The 17,909-nt window shown below is 37.1% G+C and overlaps 1 protein-coding gene across 10 annotated transcripts in view; it reads right to left on the bottom strand.

Moving 5' to 3' along the window:
- LOC122402848 (glucose transporter type 1) overlaps positions 1-16,143 on the bottom strand; it is a 52,705-nt gene extending 36,562 nt beyond the window's left edge. For 9 of the 10 annotated variants that reach the window (XR_006259555.1, XM_043405981.1, XM_043405984.1 and 6 more), the window contains exon 1: positions 4,553-4,755. The gene's annotated coding sequence lies outside the window, so the exon portion shown is untranslated. Of the gene's footprint in view, positions 1-4,552; positions 4,756-15,567 lie in introns of those variants that run through there. The other variant, XM_043405980.1, reaches the window with a different exon arrangement.
- Positions 16,144-17,909: the final 1,766 nt, after the last annotated feature.

Here is a 17,909-nt window from a genome sequence, read left to right as displayed (position 1 = left end):
CTTGCATTCTCATATACGATTGATATTTTTTAAATTCTTATTTAATCGAAATTCTTAAAAATAACGCTACTTCAAACGTTTTATTGATTTTATTGATATGAACATTTCACAGAGTTGTTGAAAGTTGAAGAACACATAGAAAACTATACAAAAATGGATAAATCAATGTTTCAACGTCTAATTTTGCGTGATAATAAATTAGTTATTAGTTTAGTCGATCGAAATCCTGAAGAACAGTAAAATAACGCGTTTTCGAAATTCCGATCGCTAAATATTAATTCAAGATGGCGTCTCTAACACTTTGACAGTTTTTCATATTTAGAAATATCCTCAACATTTATTCACATTATTATAATGTGAAAAATAGAAATATTTGATACCTAGATGGCGTAGCTATCATTAATAAGCATCCTCCATTGCACCAGTGACCAACATAACAGACAAAACCTACTATAACATTAGAATGTCCATTTTTATGAATAAATATCAGATATTATACGAAACAAGTAAATTGATTTATCTCAAAATAAATTAAATTAAATTAAAGTATAGAACATAACCTATGAGCATTTAAAGGACATTTGCATTTCTTTCCTTTCAATTAGTTTATGGAAATATGACTGTAAGAAATTCAAATTCAATTAATTTACATTAATAGAATTAAATTAAACTTTCAATCAATTTACATTAATAAAATTCAATTAAATTTTCAATTCTATATATCAAAATAAATTTTTAATCCTATCGATAGATGGTGCGCCATTTTGCGACCACTTTTGGCTAAAAAAAAGGGTACAAAATGGCTTCCATTTCCCCGGGAGCCTTTGCTTTGCATGACCAAATTATTTATGTATAAAACTACAATTAATATAACAGAAATAAAGTGATATAAATATTGAAATATTCTAAATATTTTGTGGACAAATGAAACTACTGACACATGGCACAGAGTACAATATATCGTCGTTACTCCAATTATCATACTGAGATACAGATAAGGGAATTCCACCTAGTTATCTTTTATATTACTCGATCAACTAAACAATCAACTAAGCCCGACAGTACACAATCTAAATTTCAAAGAAACTCGTGTCGTCCAACGTTTTTAAAAGTTCAACGACCTTTTTATAAAAGTATATATTTTCTCTGTTTTATCATCTTGCAATACTTTCACTAAAATCGTTACTATTCAACAATTTTAGCAATCATATTTTAAATCTATTGATATCCTCCATTTGCAGTAGAGCAGTAAAAAGCCTAGTTACTTTTTGTTACCATATTTAGTAATTTTCATTTGGAAGATTCATCAAAATTATTCTTCAATTCCTGTTCTTTTCTATTTCTATCAACAATCAGACTTATAGTCTTATGAACTGACATGATAACGTACTTATTGTCATCCAGGATCATAGAACTTTATCATAGCATTTTTAATACGACACTATGAGGTCTCCTCCACGGTGAACTAACTAAATAGCGTATGGTACAAACGAGCCCAAACGAAAGGTCACGGGGAACTCTTTAATCTACACTTTCACCTGAACTAGAACAATTAATTCTCAGGATAAAATGTTAAAGTTGAAATTTGAACAGAATTCATGAATTTTCGTGAGGTTATAAAAATTTTAAGTTATGTAGCTTATAATTGTCTGAAATCGAAGTTTTGGTCCCGCAAAGAATTCTATAGTTTTGGTCCGGCAAGTAAATGTGTTGATTGCATAAAAATCCACAACGAATGGCAACAATGTAATCTCGCGATACGCAGTTCTAGAACGTTCTCTTCCAACTTACAATTTCTAACCGTCAACGATCGAATCGATATCCAGGTTCCCAAGTATGACAATAGGACGGTGCACGATCATTCGCAAGAGTTGCGACAGAGGAACACCAGATGGCGTCTCTTATAACCGTTACGAAAGAAAACATGCAACACCGCGTCTCAAAGAATTGCGCGCGACTAACGGGTTCCGTTGTTGGGAGATTAAACGAAATTCAGAGGACTTTCTCCCCCTCCTTACGCCGCGACCGATCGCTTTCATTCGCTGTCCCCGTTTGTACGTGTCTGCTCGCTGTCCAGTTTTTCAACGAGTCTTTCTCGCTGTCTTCTCCCGTACCTTGCCCAGTCTGCATCCAATGAATGATTAAACGCTCGGCTGGTAACCACGAAACGCGAGCAAGAGAGAAGGAATTTCCCTATCGTGTGTCTTTCTCTGCTTTGCGTAGCTCCCGTCAGGAGCGCCCTTGACACAGCCCAGGGGCCCCGTGGCAAATTTCTTGTCGCCCCCCTCCATCACTTTACGTGGGTCATATACACCCCACTAGACTGTTCCCGTACATGACACGTTTGATATTTTCGTTTATTCAGTTATTAACACTGGATTGTCCAAGGAAGCCATTTTTTGACTGCTTTTCAATTTCAATTTGACACAATTTCTTAGAATTTTTAGACTTTTTTACAACATATAAATGCGTTAATATTTATATTTATATTTATAAATATGTTTATTTTAATATGTTATATATCATTTTTTTTTTTTTAATTCTCGGGGATTCGAACTCGAGACCTCAAGAACCGAAGACAAGCGTCTAACGCATGCAGCCACAGAGGACTCTAATATGTAAATATATATAATTTATATTTATTATATTTTATTGTTATTATAATAATAAATAGTTCGATAATAATCAAACTAGTCAATCTAGATATAGTAAATATAGTATTATATATAGAAATTAATTCAGAGCTTCTAAAATTGAAATATTTGCTCTCCGAAATATTTATTACTGTTTTTGATGGTTTTGAATCGTCTTTGGCGAAAAATAGATGGCGGTTTCGAGGTAATGAAATCATGAATGGGTTTGTTGCACCTCTTTCGATGTTTGAAAGTGCGTATCTAGGCAAATGATGTTGGGAGCGACCTGAATAGACGATAGTCAAATGAGGCCAGGTCAAGAGAATAAGCCGCGGGCGGGAGAGGATTTTACCAGCCTAAGGAACAAATTATATCTTTTGTCCCTTTTCGCGACACGTAGTTGAAGGGCTGTCTTGCTGCTAGACCAATGAAGGGTCTTTTTTTCAAATTCGATACTAATATCACTTCATTCAATATCGGTACACTCATTTAGCTAAACACACACACACACACACCTTCTACCATAGACTACACTATACTTCTAATAATAATAATACTCTTTTTTTAATATAATGCATGGCTTCCAATCATGTCCAAATTAAATACAATTATAACCCAACTGATAATTTTCAATATGATATCTTTTGTTTATACGAATATAAAATAGACAATTGTCTCTGTAACATATATATACTGAATTTTCTATATATATACTCGATTAGAATTTTTAAATTCATTTTCTAGAAATAAAAACTATTTTTAAAAATCTTTTATAAAATCCATAAAATAATTTCCATAAAATAATTCAAAATACTATCTTTGTTTTATGATAGTATATATAAACAATGAAATTGTAAAAAATTAACTAACTCAACGAAGCTTCCACATATACTAATTTTCACTGAATAACTTAATAATTGATCATGATTGTGATGGAAGTTTGTCACACGTCCCGGGTAGCGTGCGCGAGTGAGTATGCGCAGAGGAGTGTGCGCGAGTGAGAACGCGCGCATGCGTGTTGCGTCGCTTCCCACCGAGATTGTTGTGTGGTCGTCGTGCGTTGCGTGCACCAACATGTATCACTTCTGTATTGTTCATTATTATTAAATCGTTATATATATATATGTATCCAACAATCTAACACTCTGAATAATCATATTGATTTTAGAACCAAAGCTATGTAATTTAATAAAGTCAAATTTTGATAACAAAAATATAGAGTATTTTCAATCACTTTGTAATGGAAGTTTGTCACACATCCCGGTAGCGTGCGCGAGTGAGTATGCGCAGAGGAGTGTGCGCGTTCTCACTCGCACGCACTCCTCTGCGCATCGCTGTTGCGTTCGCTTCCCACCGAGATTGTTGTGTGGTCGTCGTGCGTTGTTGCGCGCACCAAATGTTCATTATTATTAAACCGTTATATATATATATATATGTATCCAACAATCTAACACTTTGAATAATCATATTGATTTTAGAACCAAAGCTATGTAATTTAATAAAGTCAAATTTTGATAACAAAAATATAGAATTAATATTAATTTTAGAACCAAAAGTCTCTTATAGAAATTACTGTTATCTGTCACAAGTTTATATATTATACACGATTTACATACGTTATTCTATCACCAGATATTTAGATTCTATTTGCCATCAAATATCTTCCGACTTCGCCAGAATTTAACCTACAAATTTATATTGCAGTAAAAAATCGGTCAATGCATGCAATCTTAAGATTAACTGCGAGCTATCTGTTAACAACCATCATGTTTAATTTACAATATTGCAGAAAATACGAGTTAATTGCTTCTTTTCTTCTGTTTTGATTAATTTAATGATTTCCATTAAAAAAACTCGCGTTTAAATAAATTGTGTTTTGTTGAAATATGTTTGTGGATCGAGTGAAAGGCCGAACTCACCTACGCCTAAAGGTCCTTTCGCCATTATTTCTGCCACGCGAGACCGATAGATTATCGGTGGACGAAGATATATACACTTAACAAACTTTCAAAGTTCGTAAAGTTTCCGTAGTTTCGTGTGCCACGGAGATGGACATTTATTACACTTCACCGTAATACGCGAAAAAGTTTCGCGCGAAATTGAGAATGATGTTACGCGCGCGGAGTATTATCCGCTACTGAGAAATATATGGAATTTATCGGTTGTAAAGGTGAGGCATTGCGTACCGACAGTCGGTATCAGGTTTACGTGGTTACGTAAATTTATTGTACGACGATCGTGATGTGTGCACGTTCGACATCGTATAATTACGATTTATGAATCACGAGTCACGAGGTAAAGGACTGTTGACATGTTTACAATGGAAACTTGATTATATTCATAGGTAGATAGATCAGTTATTATGAACATATTTAATACAGCATATTTTTCTTTATTTTTTAAATTCTTGATGGGACAGTGATTTTGTTTTGTTATTTTGTCCGATAAAGGGTGTTTTAAATTTTAATGGGAGATTCCAGAGGCCAAAATAAGACGACAATCAAGAATATCAATTTTTTGATTGACGCTTCGTTAAAAAATTAAAAAATTAAATTCAAAAATTTCAAATCGTTACGGAAAAATTATTTTTAGTTGCGGGGGTCGATTGCAATCATTTTTGGTCATTACAGGTACCCCCGAAATCCTACGCATTTTAGAGAAAAAAATTCAGTAAGTGGAGAAATTTTTCGGTGAAATTAAAATTTTTCAAATCGTTCTAAAAAAATTATTTTCAATTGCAGGGATGGATTAGAAACATTTTTGGTCATTACAGGTACCCCCGAAATCCTACGCATTTTTGAGAAAAAAATTCAATAAGTGGAGAAATTTTTCGGTGAAATTAAAATTTTTCAAATCGTTCTAAAAAAATTATTTTCAATTGCAGGGATGGATTAGAAACATTTTTGGTCATTACAGGTACCCCCGAAATCCTACGCATTTCCGAGAAAAAAATTCGAGTAGGTGTGAAAGTTTTTGACAAAATTAAAAAATTTCAAATCATTCCAAAAAAATTATTTTTAGTTGCGGGGGTTAATTACAATCATTTTTGGTCATTACACATGCCCTCGAAATCCTACGCATTTTCGAGAAAAAAATTCAGTAAGTGGAGAAATTTTTCGGTGAAACTAAAATTTTTCAAATCGTTCTAAAAAAATTATTTTCAATTGCAGGGATGGATTAGAATCATTTTTGGTAATTACAGGTACCCCCGAAATCCTACGCATTTTCGAGAAAAAAATTCCTTACCGAAAATCTAATCTAATGTTTGCCCAAATTTTCATGCAAATCTTCAAAACATCATAACTTCTGAACGAATTGGACGATTTTAATGTTTAAAAGGGCAAACTACGCGTATTTAGATGAAGAATATGTAGAAATCGCGAAAATATTGGAAAAGTTGTTGCTTGACCCCGCAAAATGAGAAAAACCCCATAAAAATGGTCCAGTTTTCAAACGGCCATAACTTCTACAATAGTGAATATATTTCAATGAAACTTTTTTCTAAAATAGAGTTCATGGGTACCTACAAAAAAGTATTAGACAACTTTTCTGTAGGGCGTCAAACAAAATTAAGAAAAATCAAAAACAAGGAAAATCGACAGGGGTAGGTGCCTCAATTTTTCGACGAAAAAAAAAATTTGAAATCGTTCTAAAAAAAATATTGTTGGCTACAGGGGTCAATTTCAATCATTTTTGGTCAATAGACATATCCCCGAAATCCTACCCATTTCCTAGAAAAAAATTCGAGAAAATGTGAAATTTTTCGACAAAATTAAAAAATCTAAAATCGTTCTAAAAAAAATATTATTGGCTACAGGGGTCAATTACAATCATTTTAGGTCAATAAACATATCCCCAAAATCCTACCCACTTCCTAGAAAAAAATTCGAGAATGTGTGAAATTTTTCAAAATTAAAAAATCTAAAATCGTTCTAAAAAAAATATTTTTGGCTACAGGGGTCAGTTACAATCATTTTTGGTGAATAGACATATCCCCAAAATCCTATCCACTTCCTAGAAAAAAATTCGAGAAAATGTGAAATTTTTCGACAAAATTAAAAAATCTAAAATCGTTCTAAAAAAAATATTTTGGGCTACAGGGGTTAATTACAATCATTTTTGGTCAATAGACATATCCCCGAAATCCTACCCAATTCCTAGAAAAAAATTCGAGAATGTGTGAAATTTTTCAAAATTAAAAAATCTAAAATCGTTCTAAAAAAAATATTATTGGCTACAGGGGTCAATTACAATCATTTTAGGTCAATAAACATATCCCCAAAATCCTACCCACTTCCTAGAAAAAAATTCGAGAAAATGTGAAATTTTTCGACAAAATTAAAAAATCTAAAATCGTTCTAAAAAAAAATATTGTTGGCTACAGGGGTCAGTTACAATCATTTTTGGTCAATAGACATACCCCCGAAATCCTGCACATTTTCGAGAAAAAAATTCAGTACAGGCGGAACTTCAAACATTAATAACTTTTTAACGAAGCCTCAATTAACAAATTGTTATTCTTGATTTTCGTCTTATTTTGGCCTCTAACAAATTAATCAACATGATTTTTCCAGCCTCTTCCTATGGTTTCTACTAAATTAAACACATTTGTTTCTATCAAATTAAAAATATTACATAAAAATACAAGCTACATTTCCAACGATTAATATAGGTATGTATATTATTCCACTAATATTTAAAAATGCATCATCGATAATTTTCTATTTTAAAACTTTTACTAGAAAAAAAGTATAGAAAAATTGCTGTAAATTTGATGAAATTTTCCTAACTTCTATCGAAGATTAAATGATCAATACAATGTTTTAATAAACGTATCTAAATTAGAAACTGATTCTCTGAAACATTACGTTAAACGATGCTTATAAGAGATACGTATAAATTGTTCTCCAACTTGCAATGATATACGAAAGTACATATATTATACCAGTTGAAAGAAAATTTCCCAACAAATTTATTGTATTTCGTGTCTCAAAGAGAATACCGGAGAACTACTAACTAGATAGTAGAGCGCGCGAGGTGAAATTTCCATCCGCAGCCACGGTAATAACTCCCTAACTAAAGAGCACGCAACCGTACTGAAAGTTACGCTTATATTTTAAAATAAGGTTTGTTGTTAAATGCTTTCGACGAGTAACAGGTGTACAACCTACATTCGCGGTATTTATGCAGCCAGTGGCCTTCAGAAATCTCTGGTGGAATATTCTCGCTAATGATGGGTAAAACAAAATGGCTGACTCGCTACTAAATCAATTAACCCCTTCAAACCAAATTAACCATGCAATTCTTTTTAATACAAAATTGTTTTAAGCAACGAGTACTTTTGAAAATTATGCAGATGCACAAGTTAGCATATATGATCGTGTATTTCGATCACTCCCGTGATTTAAGCGGATCAATGAAATGTTCTCTCGTAAACACCGAAAGCTTTCCTCATTTCTGCGCCACAGAGACGACTCGAGGATACATTTAGGGTTTGGCGACGGGCCAACGGGTCCTTCGAGAAATATACATATATTATCCGTTACACCTATACCTGTGCATAATATCCTCGTTCCAATATACGGTAAATTCCGAGAAACAGTGAACCATATTCGCAACGCTCTCCGTAGCGATCCTTATCTGGGAAATATGCGCCAGGTGCACGGTGGCGCGTTATACAGAGTGTTTCAGAAACACATTTAATACTTAAGGAGCCGAATCTACGCGCTAAAATACCTAAACGATGTTCTATGAACGAATTACTTAGGTACCTTACTTTTGGAGGTTAGAAACCACAGGGTTTCTCGAATCCATTTTGTTTTCCTTCTCCACAGATCTTTGGACATCGTTCAGACGTGTTTCTTGATTACTTTCTGTCGCTTCACAAACTTAACAACACTCTCTGATAAACAGTTATATTATATTTGTTTCTACAATGTAGCCACACGCGTTCACTCGACCAACGGCCAAAAACCACTGCCTTTGTTCTCGGGCCACGCTTCCCGGCACCGGCGACCGACGCGACCCGAAGACTCCCGAAGACTCCCGAAGACTCCCGAGCTTACCCGAATCGCGCAACGGACGACGGTGCAGCTGCACTAGCAACACTTTCGACAATTTTGCTGCTTTTAAAATTGTTCTAAGTTCTCTAGATCTTTTAATTTGGATTGTTAAACAATTCTAAAATCTCTAGACAAGCAACTTTCTTGGCTATATGCAAGATGTATTACACCTTCAGCTTCTAAGAGACTTGGGGTGTTCCTTAACACTAGAAAGACTGAAACTTAGTATATACCTATATTGCCCAAAAGCAGTCAAAATTACTGCATTGTGAAAGACTAACTAATGTGTAAAGAAATTTGTTTAAAATTAATTTTTAATATTATGAATTTAGGGCGCAGAAATAAAATAAACAACTTGTTAGAACAAGTATCACTGCATAAAGATTCGAATAACAAGTACTACTTTAGCTTATTGAGAAACTGCAATTTATCAATAGGTCTGGGTTAGGTCTGGGTTAGGTCTGGATTAGATCTGGATTAGATCTGGGTTAGGTCTGGATTAGATCTGAGTTAGGTCTGGGTTAGGTCTGGATTAGATCTGGATTAGATCTGGGTTAGGTCTGGATTAGATCTGGGTTAGGTCTGGGTTAGGCCTCGATTAGGCCTGGGTTAGGTCTGGATTAGATCTGGATTAGGACTCGGTTAGGTCTGGGTTAGGTCTAGATTAGGTCTGGGTTAGGTCTGGGTTAGGCCTCGATTAGGCCTGGGTTAGGTCTGGATTAGATCTGGATTAGGACTCGGTTAGGTCTGGGTTAGGTCTAGATTAGGTCTGGGTTAGGTCTGGGTTAGGTCTGGATTAGGTCTGGGTTAGGTCTGGGTTAGGTCTGGATTAGATCCGAGTTAGGTCTGGGTTAGGTCTGGATTAGATCTGGATTAGATCTGGGTTAGGTCTGGGTTAGGTCTCGATTAGGCCTGGGTTAGGTCTGGGTTAGGTCTGGATTAGGTCTAGATTAGGACTCGGTTAGGTCTGGGTTAGGTCTAGATTAGGTCTGGGTTAGGTCTGGGTTAGGTCTGGATTAGGTCTGGGTTAGGTCTGGGTTAAATCTATTTAAAACAAAATAAATCTATTCCCTGGGGGAATAAGGTTATCTATAAATCCAGACCTAACCCAGACCTAACCCAGACCTAACCCAGACTTAATTCAGACCTAACCCAGACCTAACCCAGATCTAATCCAGACCTAACCCAGACCTAACCCAGACCTAACCCAGACTTAATTCAGACCTAACCCAGATCTAATCCAGACCTAACCCAGACCTAACCCAGAGCTAACTCAAATCTAATCCAGACCTAACCCAGACCTAACCCAGACTTAATTCAGACCTAACCCAGACCTAACCCAGACCTAACCCAGACCTAACCCAGATCTAATTCAGATCTAATCCAGACCTAACCCAGAGCTAACTCAGATCTAATCCAGACCTAACCCAGACCTAACTCAGATCTAACTCAGATCTAATCCAGACCTAACCCAGATCTAGGGTCTGGGTTAGGTCTGGGTTATGTCTCGGTTAGGTCTCGGTTAGGTCTGGGTTAGGTCTGGATTAGATCTGGGTTAGGTCTGGGTTAGGTACGCCCAAATCGACAATATATCATGTACTTGTATGTTATCATGTGTTGGTAATCGAAAAAAAATGAAAACTGTTATTTCAATACAGAGTCGAGCTGGTCATATAAGAAATTTACTCAATTCAATAATAAGAGTGATTTGATTATTTAAAATTTCCCAAGCAGTCAAAATGACTGCTTTTGACCAATATACGTATAACACATATACCGGAAATGAAGGAGGGAGGAGGTAACTACAATTATTAATAAACGCATTTATATGTTGCGCAAAAAGTCACAAAATTCTAAGAAATTCTGTCATTATATACATAATTGTTTTTCTAATTGAAATTAAAAAGCAGTCAAAATGACTTCCTTGGGCAATCTAGTGTTAAACTAATCAGGAAAGTATACACGTTTTATCGTACGCGTTCTCTGCACTTAGCGCGGCGCTGGGACCTGAACGTACGTGCATATGCAGGTAACGAGTATGCACTTTACGTATGCATGGCAGTATGTACACGTGCACTAGGCTTTTATCGACGAACAAAAAGCCCAGGGATAAGAAGCTCTGTCCTGTCGTTGCAAATTCTCTGCAAGACAGGGTTAACCGACAGGTCCACTAATCTTCATTGTTCTACCAACTTAAACAAGCAAAAATTCAATTTTGATCTGTTAGATATTGAAACAATGTTCTTGTGGATTTATGTTACAGACTTTGAACAATCACAACTTTCTTGCAATATAAAAATTGTTCAACAAGACAAAATACACAATTTAATGAAAAATTTTTATCAACCAACCCCTCAATACAATTTTAACAGAAAAATAAAAGGCATAGTATATCAATTAAAGCTAAGACACAGAGGATCTAGAAATTTGAACAACCCAATTGCAACTATCACGAAGTATCGAGCTTAAAATCAATTCCTCGCCCCTAATTATTAAATAACCTAGAAAAAGTTATTTTTTCTATTGTTATATGATTAATAAGGTAAACTGGTCTTCGTAAACTAGTATAAAGAGTATTTCGACGTTTCGATGCTGTTGGAATGTTCAAAATTTCGCGCCATTCGAAAGAATTCGTGAGCTCTTACGTTTTTATGTTTTCGTTTCTGTACGGTAGGTGGCGCGACAGTCGAATGAGTGAAACTTGCACCCAATTCTATTTTGTATGAAAATTAATAAATAAAATACCTTTGTTGCCTCAAGAAAGCTATCAGATACAATTTTTTCCATTTTCTCCCCCCAATTTTTTACCATCGTTGATTTTAATATTTTTTAAGTATCAAACATAGTCCTAACCTATAAATTTCGTTTTTCTCCTACTAAGTTCCTTTATTACTAAGAATTTATAGGATTATCTAATACCAATGAGTGTGTTTGTTGGTTTTGTCGTTATAGTTATAAAAAAAAACTGAGAAAAAGAAAGTATTTGGTGTATTAGAACCCACGAGATGCCCCACGGGCGTTTTGAGGACGAGGATTCATATTCTGAATACGATATAACATTCATTATTCGATCCTCCGTCATCTGAATGCTCTATTATACGAATATTCCCCTATTCGAACGTCTTGTTATCCGAACAGAGCGTTTCTTTCGAAAATATCTCTCTCCGCTATTGAAAAGCGCTTCCATAAAGGTAAAGAACGATTCTTATCGTCACATTTTAGAAGCGTAGTAATAATTTCTAAACTGAAAAGACAAAATAAAGAAAAATGCACGATATCGCGAAAGTTAAGGTTTAGTGACATCGAAAACATCCTCGATAACAATCTTTTAACCATTTGTAACATTAAAATAATAAATTAGGTAATTTAATAAGTTATTAAAAAATTAAATTCAAAACTTTCAAATCATTCCGGAAAAATTATTTTTAGTTGCGGGGGTCGATTACAATCATTTTTGGTGAATAGACATACCCCAGAAATCCTACGCATTTTTGAGAAAAAAATTCAGAAAGTGGAGGAATTTTTCGGTGAAATTAAAATTTTTCAAATCGTTCTAAAAAAATTATTTTCAATTACAGGGGTCGATTGCAATCATTTTTGGTCATTACAGGTACCCGCGAAATCCTACGCATTTTCGAGAAAAAAATTCAGTAAGTGGAGGAATTTTTTGGGAAAATTACAAAATTTCAAATCGTTCTGGAAAAAATATTTTCAAATGCAGGGGTCTATTACAATCATTTTTGATCATCACAGGTACCCCCGAAATCCTATGCATTTTTGAGAAAAAAATTCGAGTAGATGCCTGACTTTTTTGGCGAAATTGAAAAGTTTCAAATTATTCTGGAAAAATTATTTTCAGTTGCGGGGGTCTATTACAATCATTTTTGGTGAATAGACATACCCCAGAAATCCTACTCATTTTTGAGAAAAAAATTCAGAAAGTGGAGGAATTTTTCGGTGAAATCAAAATTTTTCAAATCGTTCTAAAAAAATTATTTTCTATTGCAGGGGTCTATTACCATAATTTTTGGTCATTACAGGTACCCCAAAAATCCTACGCATTTTCAAGAAAAAAATTCAGTAAGTGGAGGAATTTTTCGGTGAAATTAAAATTTTTCAAATCGTTCTAAAAAAATTATTTTCAATTGCTAGGGTCTATTACAATCATTTTTGGTCATTACAGGTACCCCCGAAATCCTATCCACTTTCGAGAAAAAAATTCCTTCCCGAAAATCTAATGTGGGGCTTCCCTGAAAATGCGAATCTTTAAAATGTCATAACTCCCGATCGGATTGGACGATTCTAATGTTTCAAAATGCAAACAACGCGTATTTGGGCGAAGAATATGTGGAAGTTCCAAAAATATTCGAAAAGTTATTCCTTCACTCCGTAAAATTAAAAAAACTGGACCAATTTTCAAACAGCCATAACTCCTACAATAGTGAATATATTTTATTGAAATTTTTGGGGGGACTAGAGTTCATGGATACCTGCAAAAAAGTATTAAAAAACTTTTCTATACAGCGCCAACCAAATTGATTAAAAAGGAAGAATTGAATTTTTGTGGGAAATCGGTAAGGTAGGGATGCCTAAATTTTCAATGAAAAAAAAAAATTTCAAATCGGTCTGGAAAAAATATTTTTGGCTACAGGGGTCAAGTACAATCATTTTTGGTGAATACACATATCCCCGAAATCCTACCCACTTTCTAGAAAAAAATTCGAGTAGGTTTGAAATAAAAGAAATTATTACAATTCAAAGTATTGCTCGCAACCAGTGCATAGAATTACAATAAACATTATTTATGTTTACTATTGTCTCATTTTTAAACAATTTAAAATCACAAGTATCACGAAAAAAATTACAAAGAAATATAATAATGTAATTAGAATCTCAAAAGTTCTATCACAACACCCAATGAAAATTAAAATCATCCATTTTATACTTTTCTTGGTGTGAAAATAATTAAAAAGTTTTTGTCATCAATTCTTATTACAAAAACGTATCAACAGAACGTTAATTATCTGTGCTTAAAAAAAAATTAAAAATTATATTAAAAATTCTCTTGGATAAGAAAACTTAAGTACAGTCATATCCTGGACTTACAATATTAATTAATTTCAGATTAAGAGATAGCTTTCTCTTTAATTAGTAAAAGCTTAATTAAAGAAATAAAGTTTAGCTTGCAATTATAAAATTCGGCACGCGAAGACAAGTCTAATTGTTTGAACAAACGCCTATCGCGTGGTTAATAGAAAGTAAAATTAATTACAAGATTTTCAAGTAAAATAGTAAAAATATTGTGTAATTTTCCTATTTTATTGTTTCGATAAAATAAGACCAAAAAGACTTTAAAAGAATTTGAATTTGCGTTGAGCTCCGTGAATACATATACATATAATGCACCACTACCAAACGCCAGTGGTGCCAACCTTGCAGTGGAAATCCGAGGAAAGATCCGCAAACGCGTAAAACGATAATTCGTGACGGTTGCACGCGGCGAAAGGAAGCCACGAGTTCACGATCGTTATCTAATAACGAGGAATACCTTAACCTTTTGACTGCGCCGCGTCCTAGGAAGAATCCATCAACATAGATGGCGCGATCGTCGCATATGCCTATCGCTGCGGCTGGTGACCAAAAAAGTACCCGGCGATTCAAGAGACCATTCTTACGGTTCAAAAAACTAATAAATGCAAATAAATTAAAACATCCAATTCCATATCGAATCAATCGGTAAAACAGTAAAAGGTGTTATAGTAAAAAAAAAAATGCAAATGGCGTAAATTTACGCTTTTCGTATATATTGATGGGCAAAGGGTTAAAACTGGCTAAAACCAGGCGTTTCTTTCCTCGAGTTCGGTGGCGGCGCGTAACGAACACAAACGGCTGCATTTCCAAGCAACACAATCGCATCGATTCGAACAGAAACCAGATACGTATGATTATTCCCGGGCATGGAGTATTATAGCTCGCGTTGAGATAACAGAACGACAATAGGCGCGGTTTCCAAGCTCGTACGCGGACGGAATCCCGGAGAAACACGTTGCGTTTCGAAGTGGCGAACGTTCCAAAGAGGACGAACGGAAACGAAGCAATCGCGTTTCGGAACCACGCGATCTCTCGTTAACCTACTTACTTTATTCACCAGCATTCATTCATACGCCTCGCGCAACGCGTGTCCACGTATGTGGTGCATTCTGGGAACGAGTCTCGGGCAAATGGCGCCGCGACTGAAGTCGGCTATATCCGGGGGCCAGAGACTTAGACTTAGACTTTCTTGGTCTTGTCTCGGTTATCTTACCTTGCCCGCCTATGTTTCGCGAACCAACACGAACAGGATCGAACCGAGGCCGCGTAATCGTTTCCAGGAAAATCGATCCACGGACAATTAACATGGGCGAGGTTGAAGCCGTGTCATAAACCGCCAAAGACCCAACGGTTATTCCGTGCGATAAAGCGTGCAACGGGGCACGAAAATCGAAATTGCGCGATCGTTGACGAAACGAGGCCCCCTATTGGCGCGTATCGGTCCTACGTCGACGGTTAATTCGAGGAACGTGGGGGGCCGTGTTCGTTCCTAGGCCGATCTTCCCGAGCGCCGCGGGTGCCCTCGTCTCGTACTATCGATTGACGGAGGTTATGTAGAGTCGAAATATGGAATAATATTCACGGAATTAGATCCTTTCGCGACTATCGCGTATCTCTCTTTTTCGTCCATTCCCACCCTTCCCTCTTCTCTCTCTTTCTCACTGGTGCCCCCTATCACCCTCTTTCTCTTTCTGTTCCTTCGGGGTAAACGCGTTTCCCCGACGAAGATGAAAGGGCGAGTTGGATGGGGGGGGGGGGAAAGAAATTAGAAATGAACTCACCGTTGGACGTTAAACCATCCGAGTAGCGCTGTAGGGTGATCATGGTCGCGGTGTCGATGACGGTATTGGCAGTGGCGGGATCGTTCACGGCGGTGGCGGCAGTGATATTAGCGGCAGCAGCGGCGATGATGGTAGGAACGGTGACGGTGACGGTGACAACGTGAGGGACGTTGTACGCGGACGCGGCACTGATAGCGTTGGTATTAGCAACCAAGTCACTTTCCCCCGTTAGATCCGGGGACACCATCTCCTTGCTCGTCCGATCGCGTGCACAATCGACGCCTACGCCCGCACTGGCCACGATGCACTGTGGTCGCGCTACCACGAGTACCATCGTCGTTGTCTCATCGTCGTCGACCGTGTCTGCTACGACGCACCGTTCGGGGGAATAAAAAACAAATACGTTCCGATCCAATTCTCTTCTGTTCCGGAACTAACTCGAAGAAGGCGGTGGTCGTCCCCCCCGGATCGACTGCACGACACCCCGATGCTCGATGGCAGGAGACGCCCCAAACGCAGGGCACCTAGTTCGACGTATGCCGAGCGACGGCTCACCCTGCGATCCGTCTGCGCTCGGCCCGACTCGCGCAGTACCGTAACTACCACGGGCGCCTGCCTACCCAGGATCCCCGTCACCCCTACTCACGGTCTCCATCCCCCCTCCCTCCGTTCTACCCCTCAACGCACATTTAACCGCGAAATTTTGAAGAAATCTCCCCCGTTTCTTCTTCAACCCTCTTTACCATTTTTAACCGATTTTGAACCTTGCACGGAATCCTATGCTTTAAAGATTCGGAAGGAATATAGGTTGATCGATGCCTCGCGTCCGTATCGTTGAATTTAGTTCGTTTGTGAAATCTTAAATGGCGATAATCGAAGGAACTGGTCCGTGGGGGAGGCAGGAGTGGGGAGTAACAGTTTTACGAGTTGCGTGTTTAGGAAGTTTGTGAATCGAAATCGGGGATAGGTTGGCTCCGTAATGGAGGGGGAAACGTATGGAATTGTTTTAGTTGCGGGCACTAGGAGCCCTTTGGGGTGACCTGAAGCCGTCGGGCACTCGGCGGCAAAGCGGGGGGTTAAGGAAGCCCTTGAAATCAATAGCCAGTCGCTACTGCCGCCGCCACCCTGATCAGGCTGCTCTGCGCTGTATCCGCCGCTCCACTCTCCCCCCACCACTACCCCCGATCCTGATTTATCTGCACCACCCACCTGACGAACTTCTATCCGACTTCAGTTCGCTGTCGAACGTCTCGCTACGAGTGTCGTTCGATCAGCCTGATCAAAGAAAGTCACGTGTCGGTGAAGGAGCTGAATTTTAGTCGAAAATATATAGATTATCTCACTTTAACCAGAATCGTATAACAAACTCTAACCTCATTTCGAGAAAGAGAATATTATTAGCCCTCGCGTGACGCATAAAGGGGACGAAGAATAGAAATATGAGCATTCGATATTCTTATTCCCTCTATCTAAAAGTTGATACTCGTTAACACTAGATTGCCCGAGGAAGTAATTTTGACTGCTTTTTAATTTCAATTAGAAAAACAATTATGTATATAATGAGACAATTTCTTAGAATTTTCTGACTTTTTGCATAACATATAAATGCGTTTATTAATAATTGTAGTTACCTCTCCCCTCCTTCATTTCCGGTATATGTGTTATACCTATATTGGTCAAAAGCAGTCATTTTGACTGCTTGGGAAATTTTAAATAATCAAATCACTCTTATTATTGAATCGAGTAAATTTCTTATATGACCAGTTCGACTCTCTATTGAAATAACAGATTTCATTTTCTTTCGATTACCAACACATGATAACATACAAGTACGTGATAAATTGTCGATTTGGGCGTACCTAACCCAGATCTAACCCAGACCCTAGATCTGGGTTAGGTCTGGATTAGATCTGAGTTAGATCTGAGTTAGGTCTGGGTTAGGTCTGGATTAGATCTGAGTTAGCTCTGGGTTAGATCTGAATTAGATCTGGGTTAGGTCTGGTTTAGGTCTGGGTTAGGTCTGGGTTAGGTCTGGAATAAGTCTGAATTAAGTCTGGGTTAGGTCTGGGTTAGATCTGAGTTAGGTCTGGGTTAGGACTGGATTAGATCTGAGTTAGCTCTGGGTTAGGTCTGGATTAGATCTGAATTAGATCTGGGTTAGGTCTGGTTTAGGTCTGGGTTAGGTCTGGGTTAGGTCTGGAATAAGTCTGAATTAAGTCTGGGTTAGGTCTGGGTTAGGTCTGGATTAGATCTGAGTTAGGTCTGGGTTAGGACTGGATTAGATCTGAGTTAGCTCTGGGTTAGGTCTGGATTAGATCTGAATTAGATCTGGGTTAGGTCTG

The sequence above is a fragment of the Colletes gigas genome, unplaced genomic scaffold (genome assembly GCF_013123115.1).
Source record: "Colletes gigas isolate AHSC1104 unplaced genomic scaffold, ASM1312311v1 Colletes_gigas_Sc00040, whole genome shotgun sequence".
Classification (NCBI taxonomy): Eukaryota; Metazoa; Arthropoda; class Insecta; order Hymenoptera; family Colletidae; genus Colletes; species Colletes gigas.
The sequence above is the reverse complement of the archived record's forward strand: the minus strand, read 5'-3'. Positions and strand labels throughout refer to the sequence as shown.